The 18,373-nt window shown below is 37.1% G+C and overlaps 1 protein-coding gene across 1 annotated transcript in view; it reads right to left on the bottom strand.

Moving 5' to 3' along the window:
* fcho1 (FCH and mu domain containing endocytic adaptor 1) overlaps positions 1-18,125 on the bottom strand; it is a 78,995-nt gene extending 60,870 nt beyond the window's left edge. Inside the window, exon 1 of the mRNA XM_036140946.1 lies at positions 18,012-18,125. The gene's annotated coding sequence lies outside the window, so the exon portion shown is untranslated. The remainder of the gene's footprint in view (positions 1-18,011) is intronic.
* Positions 18,126-18,373: the final 248 nt, after the last annotated feature.

Genomic DNA, 18,373 nt, shown 5'->3' with positions numbered 1-18,373 from the left:
GTCACAGCAGGAAAACTGAGCACAACATTCGTACAAAGAGACATCCCAAAGACACCGGCCCTGCCATCATGTCTCCTACTCAGCAATACAGTAGTAAGACTTATATAAACAACCAATGGAGCTCTGCAGGTTGTGCTTCATTAGAATGAGGAAACAAAGGGGTTTACCCACTTCTCAGGGAATTCTGAAAGGATGTTTAAAGAGCATAGCTATATTGTTTTCACATTTGGAAATGACAAACCATTAGTTATTTTGTTTAAATAACTAAAAGATTTCCAATACAACTATAACTGTTGATGTCAAAATGCCATTATTAGACCAATATGATCCACAAAACTATGTTGAAAGACTAATTCCAGATCCCACTTTACTTCTCCCCCCTTTGTTCGAGTTACACACAGTTTATGTAGTAATGGGAAAAAAACAAGCCAATCTAAAAAGTTAGTTTTAAAGCAACAGAGGATGAGCTTTATCAGAAAAAAAGAGAATAAAAGTAAAAGAAATATCAGCGTTAATATTGCCCGATTATTGATAACATGGCATATTCAGGTATTCAAGTTAACCAGTGGAAAGGAACACCAGACTATTTACAGAACAATATGAGATAATATGGGATATGCACGACAGTACAGCAGCAATTCAAAGTAGCTAAGGCGTGTGCAAGTGTACATTAGCATCTGAGAGACATTGTAGAGGATTCATGACCGGATCAAAACCTGTGCAACAATTAGCATGTTGATAAACAGTTGAGCTCTGACAACAGCTGGGAGAAAGGGCTGAGCGATATGGATTAAAAAATAAATCTCCAATTTTATCATACCAAATCCGATTAATACATTTTTTTCCTCCTTTTTGTTTACTAAAAAGAAATTAAAGAAATTATTTTAAAACCTTGCTTTTTATGTCAAGCATTTCGTCAGGGAGTTGACCTGAATTCAAAGTCCAACTAAAAACAAGCTGTGAAACATGCTTGTAAAACAAGATGGTAGCCGTGCCATTATAAACAATGAAAATATAACAAAACATTTGGTACTAGTGGTATTACACATTAAGCTAAGAACAGGCTTCACTGCACTTGTGAACTTCAAACTAAGTAAAAAAAAAAAAAAAAAAAGAGTAAATAAGTAAATGAAGTACCTCATATTATGGTAAAAAAAAGTTTCCACTTAACAATATTTTGACAATAATTTTGCCTAACATATATTCAGCATCCAGCATCACATGCTGTTCTCTTCATGGAAACCCAATGAGTGTATTGGCAAAATAAAATCCAGATTTTCCAAAAATGAAATCTTAAAGAATTGTAAATTCGAATTAATCGATTTATTGCCCAGCCCTACTGGGAGGAACGACCTGCGGGAACGCTCCTTTGAGCATCTGGGGTGCAGCGGTCTGTCACTGAAAGAGCTCTGCAGCTCTGCTACAGCTCCATGCACGGTGGCAGACTTTGTCCATAAATTACGTAATTTTTCTTACAGTCCTCTCTTCCACCTACTGCACTGGGCGCAGTGAGCATCCCAGGACAGAGCTGGCCTTCCTAGTGAGCTTATCCAGCTGCTGTTAAGTATTGCCATAACAATATCAGGAGCCATATATGCCTATTTTCTTATTTCCTCTTTTCCATCTGTGCTTTAATCACCCTGTCATCTTTACCATTTTGGGCAAAGTCATTTGAGACTCTGTCCACATGGCTAATAAGTACATTATAATCTGACCCAATCTGTATAATATGATTGAACTTGACTTTGTAAAGTGCCTTGAGATGACATGTTTCATGATTTGGCGCTATATAAATAAAATTGAATTGAATTGAATTGAATTATGATGTAACGTGCAACTTCATGACACGTGAACTATATTATCCAACAACCGTTGCACTCCAAAGAGTCCTTTGCAATATATTTGTGATTAAAAAGTATGGTTGTACAACTGAAACAGGATTATTTAAAAAAAAGGACAACAATTAAAAAAAAATAAAGTCATACAACCATCTTTAATAATAAAACCAAACAGATATTATGAACAGTCTGCTGTAAACGGACATCCAGGGTGTTTTTTTAATACCTTTTTTAATATCTTAGTTTGTTTCATCATACGAGACTGAAGTTAATCAGAAGCATGCGTGTCTCCTGCACTTGGAGATGGAAAAATAAATTGCTCTCAGAAAGGAGACAGCCTTTAGGGTCTCTGAAGCAAGTCGACATAGGTTTATTAACAACCTTCCTTGGGTGGTGCTCCAAGCTGCAATAGTTTAATGTAGTTTTAGGAAACAGGGTTTTTACCCTTTTTACAACTAAAACTAATTCCATAGTTCTCTTGAGTTAAAATTAAATGTTTTCTGGACATCAAGTACAAAATAAAGGTACCAAGTACCTAGAAGTAGCTTCCTTTTTGATTGAAATGTGGTAGCATCTTTAAGCACTGAATAAAGGACAACTACCGGTAGATTAAACTATACATAAAAATATTAAACAATCTAGGAGACGATTTGGATTAAGCTACAATGACATCTTATTCTGACAAAAACTCTAATTTAAACATTTGTTTTGAAAAAATAAGGATGTAAAAATGTATTCAGAATTTGAAGAATTAGTGTCTCTTTAAAACATTTAGATTTTTGTCTGTTTTCTTTTTCCAGAGTTATGCAACTCTGGACAACGACCAAATGAAAATCCCTACTAATCCAGATTTGTTATTGGGAACCATGTGGAAAAATACATACTTTCAATTCTAAAAACAAGAATGAAACTGCTTTAATGCGCATCCCACAGCGCCATTTCTCTACTATCTTTAACTCCGGATGAACCCTTTATTGTTCTGTGCCGGGTCAAGGAGTCGGATAGAGGGAAAAAGAGGACACCGCAGCAGCAACCCAGTTAAACACACCGCTTCACATGAGGAGTGTAATCTTTAACAGGCACAGAAACCATGAATCCAACCAGCCGTATCGACAAAGACACAATGACCTCCTCCTCTGCCTCGCTCCAAGTGTCTGACAACACACAGATGGCAGACAAGAAAAATTGGGACTTTAAAAAAAAAAAAAAAGCAGATGGAGAGGAGTGAAAGAAAGTCTCTCACGGCAAACACGAACCATACAATTCCTGCAGAAAACAAACGATGGATCTTCTCCTCCAATACGAAGCTTTGACGTTTCTCCTTCCTCTTCTCTGGCATTTCACCAGAGTTGGGTCAACTGGCAGATGTTCTCTGTGGAAAGGATGACCGGTATAAACCCTGCTTTCCCCTCTACACTGGCTAAGAGAAGTAATAAAAAGGCTGTGGAGGAATTTTTTATTTTTTTTAATCCCCATTTTTTCTCCTCTCATTGTTGCTCAGTACAGCAGACAAACCGAGCAAGCTAAAAATAGATTCAGGCTAAATGTGGTGACACAGCAAAGAGTGGAGGAAAGACGCCTCGGTTACCTTCAAACAGGCACATTTGTCACAAGCACAGGTCACGGAGCTGAGGAGAGAAACTAAGTGATGTAGACTCAGAGGACGGGAGAAAAGAAGGATGCACCGAGATAAAAACAGGTGAAAGTAAAGAAAGGCGCTTAGAAGAACACCCTAAATAATTAATCAGTGATATAAGCTACAAAGCAAGGTAATTATACAAGCAATTCTTATGAGAAAAATCACTAAAAAGTAATTTTATTTCAGCCATTCAATTCAGAAACCGTGTGGCCTTTATTATAGATTAGATCATTTACAAAGGCATATATTTCTAGCATTTCTTTCTGTTAAACCGAAAAATTATGGCTTACAGCAAATGAACCAAAACACTGATTTTAAAAAGAGAAATGCTATGCTATAACCATGTTACGTTCTGGACAATCACAGGGAAGACTAGGGGTGTGCAAATTAATCGTCATGGCGATGCATCGCGATTCTAGTTTTCGCGATCCAATGCATTGATTCTTGACGCCAAGTATCGATTATCAATTTAAAAAACGAATAAAAAAAATTGCATGAATGGTTGGCGAACATCAGCCAAAAACAAGTGGAATACAACTTCCAGTCCAGTAGATGTCGCTGCGGATGTGTTGACGCCCGCTGCCTTGTGTCACAATAATTTACGGCCGCGGGATACTGCGACGAGTCATTCATAAACAAAACATGGAGGAGACTGAGAACATTCGCCCCGGCTCCTTCACATTTCAAGTCAGATGTTTGGACGCATATTGGCTTTACAAACAAAGAAGGTAAAAATGAAATTGATGTGATGCACGCAATTTGCAAACACTGTTACATCGTAATGAAATACTGTGGGAACACAACAAACTTAAAGGCACACATGCAGAGGCGCCATCCTGAAAAACAAGAGCCGCCAGCACCGCAAGCACTGATTGAACAAACAAGCTAGCCCCAACATCTACACACGCATACATTTGAATGTTTTTTAATTTCATTGGTTTAAAAGGACCACTGAGGCCATGTAAACAGCACTGATTATCCTTATTTTGTTATTTTAAGTTTTATAAATCCTAAGCACTTTTTGTCAGTGTGTCCACTCCAGTAATAGTAATATTTGTTTTTATGGCAATACCTCCAAAAGTCATTTCAATAAATACAGCGATGTATGAATTCAGTTGCTTTCAGTTATGTATCAGTTGAAGACACTATCCAGATCATACACAGCCAGTCAGCCACTGGTAATGGCTGTATTTTTTTCTAAAAGTGTTCAGTGAAAATATCGCAATGCAGTGCAATAATTCAAGTGTGATGCATCGTGATAGAATCGCATCGTGGCATGTGAATCGTGATTCGAGTCAAATCGTGACTTCTTTAGCAATACCCACCCCTAGGGAAGACTGCTGAGTTGAGAGCACCTGAAGGAAGGTAAACCACCAAGGGTCACTGCTACAGAAGCTTGCTGATCACAGATGACTGCATCCAAGCAGCGTATCAGACAAAGTTGAGCCGAAGGAAAACGTGTGTGGGGAACAAGAAGATAACTGCAATGTTCGCCACCATAGGTGACTTGAAGCTATAATTCAAGCAAAAGGGGTAAAAGCGAAAGTACTGAGTACATATGAAACTAGTACATAGTTGTAGCTGCCATCAAAGTCAGAATAAATAATAGATTAATAAATATTAGGTTAAAAATAAAGAGTTCATAAATACATAAATTTCGAGTGAAAAAAATAGTTTAATATTAAAGTCTTAATTCCGTGTATTTCATGTATATTGTTTGTTTTGATATGGGGGAACATGTCTTCATTAAGGGGGGAACCAAAGTTTGCTGCCGCGTGTTGACGGGGTGTTAACGTTTTTTTTGAGTGTTGCTACCTGTTCATTAAAACATTCTGGACCAAGCTAGCAGGCAGACACCTCGTTGATTCCTCAGGCTAAGACTGTGCAATAATAATTAAAGAAGACTGGATAAAGTGCATAGTGCATTGAAGGACAGAAGATTTCTAATTTTCTCTCAAGGGAAAGCTACCCAATGAGGTACATTTATGTTTGTTACTGTTACCTTTGTTTGACCGTAAAGATATAGCGTGACAAATTTCTGTTGTGTCATGTATGTATGGTCGCGTTGTTTCTTTGATGTCTTATACGGAAATAATTTGTTTTTATTTGCTTTCTGTCTGTATATCAAACAGTTCTTATGGTACACTATCATGCTACTTGTGTGATTAAAGCCCGTAACTTTAAGAACGACTTGGTTTCGTGATTTCGACTTGAGGGGGAATTACCATAGTGGTGAAGGTCACTAATGATTTTCTGTACTCGTCCTGTCAGATCTCAGTGCTGCATTTGATACAGTTGATCACAATATTCTCCTAGAAAGACTTGAACATACTGTAGGGATTAAGAAGAAAGCATTAGGCTGGTTCAAATCTTATCTGTCTGACAGATTACAGTTTCTTCATGTTAATAATAAATCTTCAAACTCTAGGGTCACTTGTGGAGTACCACAAATTAATCAATTTGTTTAACTAGCTGGTTATTTGGTGCCTCTCTAAAGTGAATACTTGGATCCAGTAAGACTAATTGTTTTGAACTTTTTTAATGTATTTTTTTCCCCCCAAGACTTTCCAAAACCTCATTAGCAACATAATTCTATGATTAAGCATCTGTCTGGTTAAGAAATAAAAGGATGCTAGCAGGTTGCATGTTTTGCATCCTGAAATCATCAGTACAGCCCATAAATCCAAGATCGTCAAGCTAAACAAAGCCTGGATTTCACTGATGACAGAACTACGCCCTGTACTTTGGGGACTAAACAGCACAAGCCAGAGCTTTTTCTTGTGAAGTGATAAATTATGTGCCTGGTAGCTGAGCCATACAGAGAGCCAGTGAGACAGCAAACACAATAAACATGAGGAGGTAGCGTGAAAGCTGAGCGATAAACACAACCGGGGCTGCCAGCTCCCCATTGTCCCAGTCTGAATGTGCTTTTGTCGCTGCGGCGTACAGGGCCCAGTCCAGCCCAGAGTCCCCGACTATAACAACGTACCAGGCAGGCATCCCCTCAGAGCCATGGCATGACCAGCTGTATGAGAGCAGGGGGTTCAAGTCTAGCAACTGCACGACAGAGTATTGTGGTTTCTGTTAATATCTGAGGACAACACATCCTAGATACTTCTAGATAGATTGTTTACACACTGAATGAAGAGATTCATTCAAATCAATGTTATTCTAGTGCAACTATGTTTTTAATAAAAGCACAAGTTAAAATACATAGAGTTTAAAAACATTTTAAATAAACTAATGTTCTGTTAAACTTAACCTTTGCCCCTGAGGTTGACAGCCAGTCAGACTTTTAAAAGATATTATAGTCGAGCTCATTGATTACAATGATTAGTCGCGACAACGCTATTTATAACATTTTAGTTGACATAACATTGATTATTTTATCTTTGTTTTCTTACATTTAATAAAAGTTGCAATTGTGACGACAAGTGTGGGAAGAGAGCCCTGTATGCAGTCTGCAGCAGTACATGCGTGTCTGTGCAACGTTGCATGCCGTGTACATCAGAGTACGAATCCCGTCTACACTGCAGTTTCATAACAAACAATGATGACTAAAGTGTCCGATTACTGTCAAACGAGGGTTATAGAAGTTTTTCAAAGATTTCAAAGGTTAACTTACTATAAACACTGCAAGTTCAGCAACAATATAAACAGGTTTAAAACACGCTGCAGGGTTTCACAACAAACTGCAGTTGCCGCAGAGCTATTTATGAGCTGTAGAGACAAAACCAGACTATTAATTAAGCTCCTGGATACACTGGGAGGTTAAATAAGTTGCCTTTCTACTAAAGTTTCAGCCGTTTCAAATTTAGATGCACATTTGACTGATTAGCTGCCTAAAAGTTCCTCTTCATTCATCTATGAACCAACAAAATAACTTATTCTGTTTGATGCCATTTAAATGTGAAGATAATGTTCATATGTAAATTAATCAGATGCAAAACGACAAACTGATCAGACAAATATTTAACACCGGTCATTTTACAGTTACAGCGTTACATTTTAAGTAAAAAGTGTAAGTAGAAGAATATTTTTGACTCCAGAGTTTGATAATTTCCTGTTAAATTTTGACATTATGAATACATTATGACATTTTATTTGTAAATATGTAAATAACAGTCTTCATTGTGTTTACCTTTATTATGTTGGGTAGTCCTTTATACAAAGAAAGTCAATCTTTAAATGTCTAAACTGTTTGTTTGTTTTTTTTGTGACGGACAATAAATTAATCTATTGAAAATGAAAAAGTAATGCGTATCAAAACTCATACTTTTTCACAACCTTATATTTCTCTTCATCTGTGTTGTATTTCTCTGGAAAAAACTTCTCAAAAGTTGCTCGTTCAATACAAGGTTCAGAAAAGTCCGTTAATATCAAAAACTTTGCTGCTTATTGTGTTGCTATTTATTATTATTATTATTATCCTCAATAAATATCCTTATTATTATCCTTCCTGTGATGACAGTGAGGAACATGCAAAACAACCAAATATGTTTTTGTTTCCAAATGTACCGAATCTAAATCCTTTGGTGGAATCCTGCAGCGGAAATGTATTTGTCATTATGCACCTGTTTGTGTGTTTTATACAGTACAGTTTATGCTGAAAGTAACATAATTGTTTCCTTGCAGCTTTAAACTAAAAACCTTTTATTGTTTTTTCAGAAAAGAAACTGAGAAATATTTTTGTTCCTTTACCCACACAGTTGGTGCTTTTTGATAAATTACTTAATAACCAAGTCTATAAAATATAGATACAAGTGCTTTCCATTTCTCTGCTTGAAAAAAATATCTAAAATTTCTGGAGCTTCAGTATGATTAATTAAGGATTGATGCAAAATAGATGCTCATGAACGTCATTATTGTCAAAAGGTTTGCTTTTGGCGTAATTATAAAGTAGCTGAAATCCTAGAAACCTCTTGCTATGATGGTAAGTCATACTAAAATCAAAAGTTATAACCCAGAAATGGACAAAGCCCCAAACATACCCGGAGGGATGAGGCCACTCCTCCATCCTGCCCCAGGATTCTCCCATCTGCCACATGTAGACCTTGGCTTGACTCGTTTACCACCTCAGGCATGAGCCGTAGCGCTACAGAGAGGGTGAAGATAAAATTCCCCAACACGTCCCCACTGGTTCTTAAACATAGCCTCAACTGTGGTCCTCTAAAATCAGAAGCTCAAAAGCAAAACATTTATGTTTATTTTTATTTATTTTTTTATCAAGTAACAGATTAGCTTGTTTTACTGTTTCCTGCCTCATATTTCCTGCCTCTGGGTGCTGCCCTGCTTGGCAAGTGCAAAAGAAGCCCTTGGAGCCCTCTAGCCTACATAATAAGAGACCACACATGTATAATTTATCAATATCATGAGCTTCCAATAATATGTAGAAAGAGAGCGATGGCCCAAAAACAAAAAGACATCACTAGAATTAATGATTATGACACATGTTTATGTCAAAGAGAGAAAAAGAAGTCGTCAATGAAGTAAAAGAGTTCCTCTGCTTGGCTTCAGCTGTGTGCACATTATCATTCTCGGGCGTTTGAATAATAAAGCAACAGGACTTTTCAGAGCCGTCGTAAAGCATTAACTCAGAAATCAAAATGCAAAACAGCGAGCACTCCTCGTTCATCTGCTCCAGTCATCCCCATCCCGCTGTCGGTCTCCATCACTCAAGTCCAGATCCGTTATACAACGTCTTGCGGCAGTATAATGAACCTCGAACATCTTTTCACGCCACACCCACTACTTTAATCTACTTTATTAAGATTTTATGTGGTAGACCAACTAAAAGTATTGCATTATTAAAAAGGTCAAGTAAAATGATATGTAGTTTTTCACTGTTTTTATAAAAGAAAATCTAAAAAGTTCAGTTTGGATTTGTATTCCATCCTAGTAACCCAAAACAAAATCCACTGGAACTAATTTTCTTAAGGAGTCACTGTAAATGGAGTCAACCTGGGTGAAATTTATAAATAGTATAAATAATTGTTCTGTGAAGGCGTCAGATGTTAGAGAACATTAGTGAGTAAAACAGCAGCAGGGATAAGGTTGTCGAACTGTTTAAACAAGGATTAGGTTTTAAAAACATTGTACAAAGTTTTGAGCATCTCAGAGGACCAGGGCTGCATGATGCAGGAGTAAAATAATAAGTATAATAATAATAATAATAATAATAATAAATTTGCAGAACCATTGCTGGATATAGGCATTAAATCCAGCAATGGTTCTGCTATTACTAAAAGTATACTTCAGTTGTGAGCATCAACTGTTGTGAAATTACATCCAACAGGCCATTATATTTGCATTACAATATTAAAAAAACTAACAACCAGAGTGAAAATGGAGAGATTTTGATCCAAGTATATTTGTACGTTAAAATGGCTCAGTCAGAGTCCAGAGTGAAGTCCAGTTGAAAACTATGGGAATACCTGAAAACTGGGGCTGGCCTATATAAATTGAGATTTTAAAAGTATCGAGAGTTTTTAAAGAGATATAAAATAAGACTATCGTTTATATCGAGATGGTCTATGCATTAGAATTATACTTTTATGTATTCCAGTAGGTCATATTTTTTAGCTGTTTCTCATATTTATGTACAGATGTTAAAATCAACAATGTGCCTGTGAGACATTTGGGATAAAGCTTTGTTTCAGAGATGCCTTTTTAAAAATACTTTATGGAAAAAAAAGATAAATATCGTATATCGGCATTAAGCGTAACAATATTGAGATATTATTTTTTGGCCCGTATCGCCCATCCCTCACCGCTGCCCTCCCAATCTGACTGAGGCGGAGCTGAGTTAACAAGAAGAAGAGGTAAACATGTCAGTGTCTAGATGTATAAAGATAGTAAAGACACACAAACAACTGCAGTTGTTTGCTTTACAGCTGACTGTACAAAGCACTACTCAAGGGGACTGAACACAAAAAACAACAAAATACTTTTCAGATTTCTGTATCTAAAACAATAATACCTTGGTTTTTAATCTTTTTTTCCCCTCATGACAACCACAAACCAATTTGTGTTGGTTTATCACATAAAATCCCAATAAAATCCATTGACATATGTGATTGTAACAAATCAAAAGTGTTTGAAGAGCTTGAGCACTTATATATATATATATATATATATATATATATATATATATATATATATATATATATATATATATATATATATATATATATATATATATATATATATATATATATATATATATATATATATATATATATAAATAAACCATGTGATTGAGCCAAAAGGTAGCAGGGAAGAATAAAAAAAAGTGAGCTATTTTTTACATGTACAACCTTTAAAAAAAAAAAAAAAAAAGGAATCTGGTATAAAGTCTGAAAACTCAATAACATTTCTATATTATACATTGGTTTCCATACTTTTCTAGACTTGGCAAATTCAAAAATCCAATTCCATGGTTTTCTAGACTTTAGAGACGAAACAGGAACCCTGCAGTGAAATACTTTCAGTTTAGTTCAGATAGAAAATATTAACTACAAACACTACAGGTCCCCTGATCAGTGATTTTGTAAAGTTCTCCCTGCCATTTTACGTTCTACTGCTGCAGTTGACTGAACACTGAATTGTGTTTGCAAGAAAAGGGTTATAGTAAAATAAAACATCAGCAAACTGCCCAAAGTTGAAGAGCTTTCTCTCATTGCATCACTGAAACCCTTCAAATATCATAAAATCCTCCAGGATATGGGATGTTTAAATACAATTCTGTTGCATTTTATACATAGAATCCAGCTAAATAGGATTACAGCAAATATACTTTGTAAGTATTTTTGATTGTGCACTTTGTCGAGCAGGACATCATAAAAGTATTTTCTTTTCTACAAGCTCATGTTAAAATAAACACAATGTCTATGATAATATTGGAGAAGACAAAAACTCCACTATGTAACTTTGTTTTACTAATTAATGCAACATTAATGAATTTATTAATTAATGCATTCCTTGTAGCTCTGCAGAAGCCTTGAGAAGGCTGCTCGTCATTATTGATCGTTAATTATCTATGTTAGAATAGAGCCATCAACCTGTACGTGTAGCTTTGCAGTTAAACAGCGCCTGTGCAGAACAACAACAGTCTTCTTTTTTAGAAACGTCTTGCACCTTTTGCTCTACCATAGATTTTATTTTTAAACACTTGAAAATAGAAGTTTTGTTCCATTGGTAAACTAACTTCCACACCGAAGAAAGTTATGGCTTGTCCCACTTATGTACGGTAATGATTGAAAAGAAGAGTGGATTTATGCGTTTAAATTCTGCCGCTTGCCAATCAGAGCCGATCCAGCTGAGAATCATTCAGCTCCAGTGACCATAACTAAATATTCTGATGCATGTCTTTATTACAGGCCTGCAGGTTAACTAAGCACCAATTTCTCATCATCTGCAAACTATTCTGACAAAGGTGTCAATAACCCCCACCTGTTTATTTTCACTTCCCCTTTGGAAGTGAACGGATAGCGATCAATCGGCATTGGCCATGAACATGCCCGTAAATAGAAAACAGTGTAAAATGGCCCGGAACATTGGTACATTTTCGTTGTATTTAAGAGTGTAAAAAAACAGTTTTCATTTATTATCATCACACTCTGTCATTTTGAGAACAAAAAGGAGGTAGTTAAGCTGTTGGGGCAGCTACGCACCCAGCAGCGTTCAACAACTTTCACAGAGAGTGGGAGAAAGGCAACATCAGCTGAGAAGCGATGTAGCAAGAGACGACAGCTGCACTAAAGTCTTATTATGCAAACGCTGCAGCCTGTGCTATAACTGTTTGCATATTATTCCACTTGACACAGAAAAACTAAACACCTAACAGGCAGTCAAAGGGGGATTTCCACATAGGTTTATTTGGTGAAACCAGACAGTGGTTCATTTGAGGTTCAGAAGACAAGAACAAATTAAACCTAAAAATCCCAAATTATTAAAACCTAAAAAGCTTGAAAAAATAAATAAATAAATAAAACTTTAAAAAAAAGATATAAACAGTGTACTAATGGAGGAGACTTTATGTGACCTTACTGTCGGTTTTAAGGGAAAGAAAACGTCTAGAGCGACAGCAAAAACAATTAGGGAGGCCATGTGCTGATTTTAATCAGGGAAGTCCTGATGATAGACAGGCCGCCTTAAAAACCTCAGCCGTAACCCCCACAGCGTGCACTTAACTGCAAAGGTCTGACGCCTGTTTGCGTTCAGAGTTGAAAGTCAAAATTCCTAATGAGTCAGAACAAAATATTGGTCGAAACTGAGGCCACATTTATCCCTTTTACAAAAAGTTTTGCTCTGACAATCGTAAAAAGCAGCAGTGCATCAAGTCGGACCCAGAATCCTGAAGCGCAGCATGAAATGCTAAAAAGAGGATGTTTATGCATGCAAAAGTACTGCTAAAAACGGCTTATCTGTGTGAAAACGGCAGCAAATGCTAAAAACTGTTGTATTTTCTATTTGTGGATAGAAAATTGTAAATGTATAAGTTGTCTCTACTGTAATTATGACTTATTATATCTCATAAACTTTATATCATTAAAACTGGGGATGAGGAAATTGGAGCGGATATCAATATCTGATATTAATATTGCATTTATGGCTGGTATATATATATATATATATATTTAACATTATTGTGTATACCTCTTCCTTTTCAAAACTGTGAAAAAACAACCAAAACCTGACCCCCCCCCCCCCCCCAGTCATCCCACTGCACCAAAACAAATACCCCACCCCCCCAAAAAAAAATAAACCAAGACTTTACTAAACAACTAACATCAGCTGACACCGATGTTAATGCAGATAGATTGTGCATCCAAATCAAAACATAGTTGGTGAAGAGGTTTTTATTAGATTATTAAACCAATAAACTTCAGCTTTGGACTGCAATGCAACGGCCGTACCAAAATAAGTTTATTCCAAAGGAATTATGGCACTAATTCAAAACAGCAACAAAGTAAACATCTTATTCAAAAACAATACGCTTTTCTTAATAAAAATATGTGTTTTTTGCAAAATCTTTGTACATGATATACAATGAATTTAGAGGTACATGTAACTTAGCTCTTAACATCGCTTTTGCATTGTTGAGGTTATACGTTTATAAAGTACAACTTTTGGTAAATCTATGTTAAAAACAAAAAACAAAACAAAACATACATTCAGAAAGGAAACACTGTTGGGTACCAAAACATGGATTTCCACTGCAAGACTTCACAAAATGTAACATTTCCAAAAAAAAAAAAAAAAACCTAAGGATGGGGAAAAAAAAGCAGCTAATTCTGCTTCATGCATATTTGGGTTTGTGACATAAGAAATGGCACAAAAATAGAACTGATCAATTAGCAAGAGAGAGGATAACGGCTGATGAGAAACTGTTTGCAGATTTTAACATCGATTTTGAAGCAGCCCAGACGTTATGCGTTTGAACCCGTGTCTGACAAAGACGACCCCAAAACACGAAGGACACTGCCACGGATGACGAAGCAGAGGCGAACAGTGGCAATGGTTGCCTGCAGGGATTTAACTGGTGTGGACGTCTTTGTATTCCAGGTTGAACTTTTCTTACGGCTCTTGGGCATACTTGCCACACATAAAATTAATATGTAACTTTTATTAGAAGTGTGATCTGCAAGTGCTGTAGATCTAAACTGAAAGTACTTTAGCTGACCGAAAGAACTTATTCTGGATTTTTAGTTTTACTTTTTTTCCCCATCTGGATCTATGTCTAGGCATTGCGGAGCCCACTGGTAAAACTGGACTCAATGCACCGGGAGTGTCTGAGTCTGGTGACCGTTTGCAGAGCAAATAGTGGGTGATGCAGCAGTTCTTCACTAAACATTTAAAAATATTTTTTGATGATTGAGTTTTTATAATAACTTGTTTTAAAATGATCCCTCAAGATCTTTGATAGTAAAATGTGGCCATTTCGATCTACCCTGGTCCTCTTCACAAAGCCTATGATGACTTAATAGTCATAATAAAATACCACAGATTCACACCATCTACACAAAAAAGCAAAACTAAACACATATAATATAAAAACATTGGGACATTTTGTGCCTTCAAATGGTGCAATTGAAGGTATAGTATCACGATGTTGCTGTTATGTATTGTTCATAATGTAAGGTGACCTTGAGAATGCATTACCATCACATGTGTTATTAATAGTTAGAGTTGAGTGATAAGGCCTTAAAATTTCTGGTATTTATAACAACAACAAAGGTGAGGACAAAGTGTTTTTAAAGATTCATCGTTTATTTTGGTAATCAACGTCTCACTGTCTACAGATGGAGCCACACAAAACACTGTGCTAAAGATAAAATGCATCAACTGGGCCACCTCACTTACCATGAATATTTAGTAGAGCAACTAAAAGGATGTTACAACATTCCATCGCACTTTCAGGTGTAAATGTAGCATTTTTCATACTACTGTGGGAAAAATGGTTCAGTTATCCAAACTTTACTAACAGCTTTTATAGTCTGAATCATCAGAATAACTACCCGTACCTAATTCAAATTAAACACCTTTGAATAAACATCTTGGTTTGGAACATTGACTAAAGACAACAAAGCCACCAAGAAACTACAATAATCTTATGGTGCAGTCTCTTTGTACGCTTAAGTCTAATTAGCTAAAGCCCCAAACAACAAGAATGTCCCTTGTAGGCAGGAATACAACGGGGAAATTTGAAATTTGCCAAGCAGCCCCAAGATCTGTAACCAATATGGCTGCCACATATGGCTAATATAATGAAAGTCGCAAGTATAGACCACTCCAGCTCATTTCAGCGTTAACGGAACGTTACGCGGAAAGTTGTCAAAATTACACTCAAATTAGTGCGACACGGCACAGTACGTCAAAGATGTTTGTGAGCGCCATAGAAAGGGCAGTAAAGCTCGTGAATGTGCATCAGCGGCGCTATAAAACTCCTGGACAACTGCTTATAGAACTACTTTAGGTTTGTTTAGCATTTAACCAGGGGTACAAAACACCTGTCCAACAGCTTGTTAACACAACTTTCTAATCAGCCAATCACATGGCAGCAACTCGATGCATTTAGGCATGTAGATATGGTCAAGACGATCTGCTGCAGTTCAAACAGAGTATAAGAAAGGTGATTAACTTGACTTTGAACGTAGCACGGTTGTTGGTGCCAGACGGGCTGGTCTGAGTATTTAAGAAACTGTTGATCTACTGGGATTTTCACCCACAACCATCTCTAGGGTTTACAGAGAATGGTCCGAAAAAGAGAATGTCCAGTTCTCTGGGCGCAAAAAGCCTTGTTGATCCCAGAGGTCAGAGGAGAATGTCCAGACTGGTTTTAACTGATAGATAGGCAACGGTAACTCAAATAACCACTCGTTACAACTATGGTATGCAGAAGAGCATCTCTGAACGCACAACACGCCGAACCGTGAGGCGGATGGGCTACAGCAGCAGGAGACCACACCGGGTGACACTCTTGTCAGCTAAGAACGGGAAACTGAGGCTACAATTTGTACAGGCTCAACAAAATTGGAAAGTAGAAGATTGGAAAAAAAGTTTCCTGGTCTGATGGGTCTCGATTTCTGCTGCAACATTTGGATAGTAGGGTCAGAATTTGGTGTCAATAACATGAAAGCATGGATCCATCATGCCTTGTACCAATGGTTCAGGCTGATGGTGATGTAATGGTGTGGGGGATATTTTCTTGGCACACTTTGGGCCCCTTAGAACCAATTCAGCATTGTGTCAACGCCACAGCCTACCCGAGGATTGTGGCTGACCATATCCACCCCTTTAAGACCACTGTGTACCCATCTTCTGATGGCTACTTACAGCAGGATAACGCGCCACGTCACAAAGCACGAATCATCTCAGACTGGTTTCTTGAACATGACAATGAGTCCACTGCACTGAAATGGCCACCCACAGTCACCAGATCTCAATCCAAACCTTCGGGATGTGGTGCAATAGGATATTCGCATCATGGAAGTGCAGCCGACAAATCTGCAGCATCTGCGTGAGGCTATCATGTCAATACGGACCAAACCCTCTGAGGGATGTTTCCAGTACCTTGTTAAATCTACGCCACGAAGGATTAAGGCAGTTCTGAAGGCAAACGGGGGTCCAACCTAAGGCTGGACGATAATTCAATAACAATACATTTCGATCGATAGATATCGATAGAAAAAAAAAAAGGGTCAATAAAAAGTTCAATAGAATAACAGTTTTCCTTTATTTTGGATTCTAGTCATGTAGGTTAATATTACAGTCATTACATCCTCCCAACCAATCACAAACACAGACCCAGGAATTCTTCGTCACCAAGCTCCACCCCTTTAAAAGAGTTCAGAGAGCACATGTTATTTTTTCCTTTTATAAAAACATGCAGTTTTGGTAAAAAGTTGGTTAAATAAAGGGTTGAGTTTGAATTCAGTATTTGCGTGTTTTGTTTCTAAAAATAGGTCACTAAGCAGCAGCATAAAATGGTTTTGAATTGTTTATCATTATCAATATCGATCAAAATGTTTCTTTTTTAATCTATATGCTTTTCTTCTATATCGTCCAGCCCTAGTACAACCCGGTGCTAGCAAGGTGTACCTAATAAAGTGGCCGGTAAGTGTATATTATCAGTTTGTTTAACGAACAGATGGTAGCACCAAAACAGATAAATCCAATGTTTTCCACCTAGCAACTAAAACTTTCTCAACTAGCACGTGACGTAATTTCCAACTTCTAACACAAATCCAACATATAAAAGAGGGGGGGGGGGGGGGAACTCATTATGAAGTACCTTATGTGATGTCACTAGATGAATGAGTCAACTTTTGTTTTTGTAAAGGGGGGATTTTATTGTGATTTAGAACAAAATAGCACAACATATACACAAAACTGAACCTGACATATTGGTCTGTAGGTGGTGAGCTGTATTTAAAGTGAGTTGGAGTTTTAATGGCAAGTAACTTTAAATGCTTTGTTTTTATAATGGCACCTTTAATTTTTCATATTTTTTTTATAAAAACGACCGAAGCTTTTTAAGAAAGAATCAATACCAGAAAATTATTCCTATTTTAAAAAAAAGAAGTGCACCTTTTACCATTTTAAACACACAGGTAAAAAGGAATCGGTGGCTGTCCCAGGACCTTGACAGCAAAGCAGCATCAGTCATCAGAAACAACCGCTAAGTTGGACCTCACAGTCCTTATTATGTTAATGAGATAATTCAACTAAAGCCTACCTTTGAGAATTTCAACGTTCCAACAACCCAAACAGGGAACTTCAGATTAAGCTGAAAGGTTTATTTTATATATATATGTTTCAGACATATGTTCTTGTTTCTGCAGTTTTCTCTCCTTTCTGCGCTAGCCAAATTTCCCTCCGTTTAAATGTCAAACAAGCGCCAGTGCTCTTGCTCGCTATTTTTAAAACGCCAGCGTAATTTCGCGTAGTGTTTCCAAAACAGTCATTTCACATTAGAGTGAGTGATAAATTAAAAACAACAAAAAAAAAGACCCCGGAACAATTTTTCTTACCTGGAGAGAGTGCTTAGACGACGCGAGGAACATTTCCCCTCCCCGGTCTAACCAACGGCTGCCCCGCTGCTGCTGCTGCTGCTGCACGCTTGCTCTTTCAAAGAGATCTGCTCGTAGTAGTACACTTTCACCAGGCAGCTCCACTGCGAGGTCTGCCTCCCACCCTAGCTCAAAGCTGATTGGCTGTCCCTTCCCGTCAATCAAGAGGAAACGCGTAGTAGACATAGCAACCACATAAAGGCGGGTCGGAAGAGTGTAACGCAGCATCTGATTGGCTATCAATGAGCACTGCAAAACGGAAGAAAAAAATACAGCTGTGACAGATAAAGATTAATGTTCTTATCAGAAATAACTAATGGAGA

Source organism: Fundulus heteroclitus, chromosome 9, assembly GCF_011125445.2.
Source record: "Fundulus heteroclitus isolate FHET01 chromosome 9, MU-UCD_Fhet_4.1, whole genome shotgun sequence".
NCBI lineage: Eukaryota > Metazoa > Chordata > Actinopteri > Cyprinodontiformes > Fundulidae > Fundulus > Fundulus heteroclitus.
Note: the sequence above shows the minus strand (reverse complement) of the source record. Positions and strands in the feature narration are given on the sequence as shown.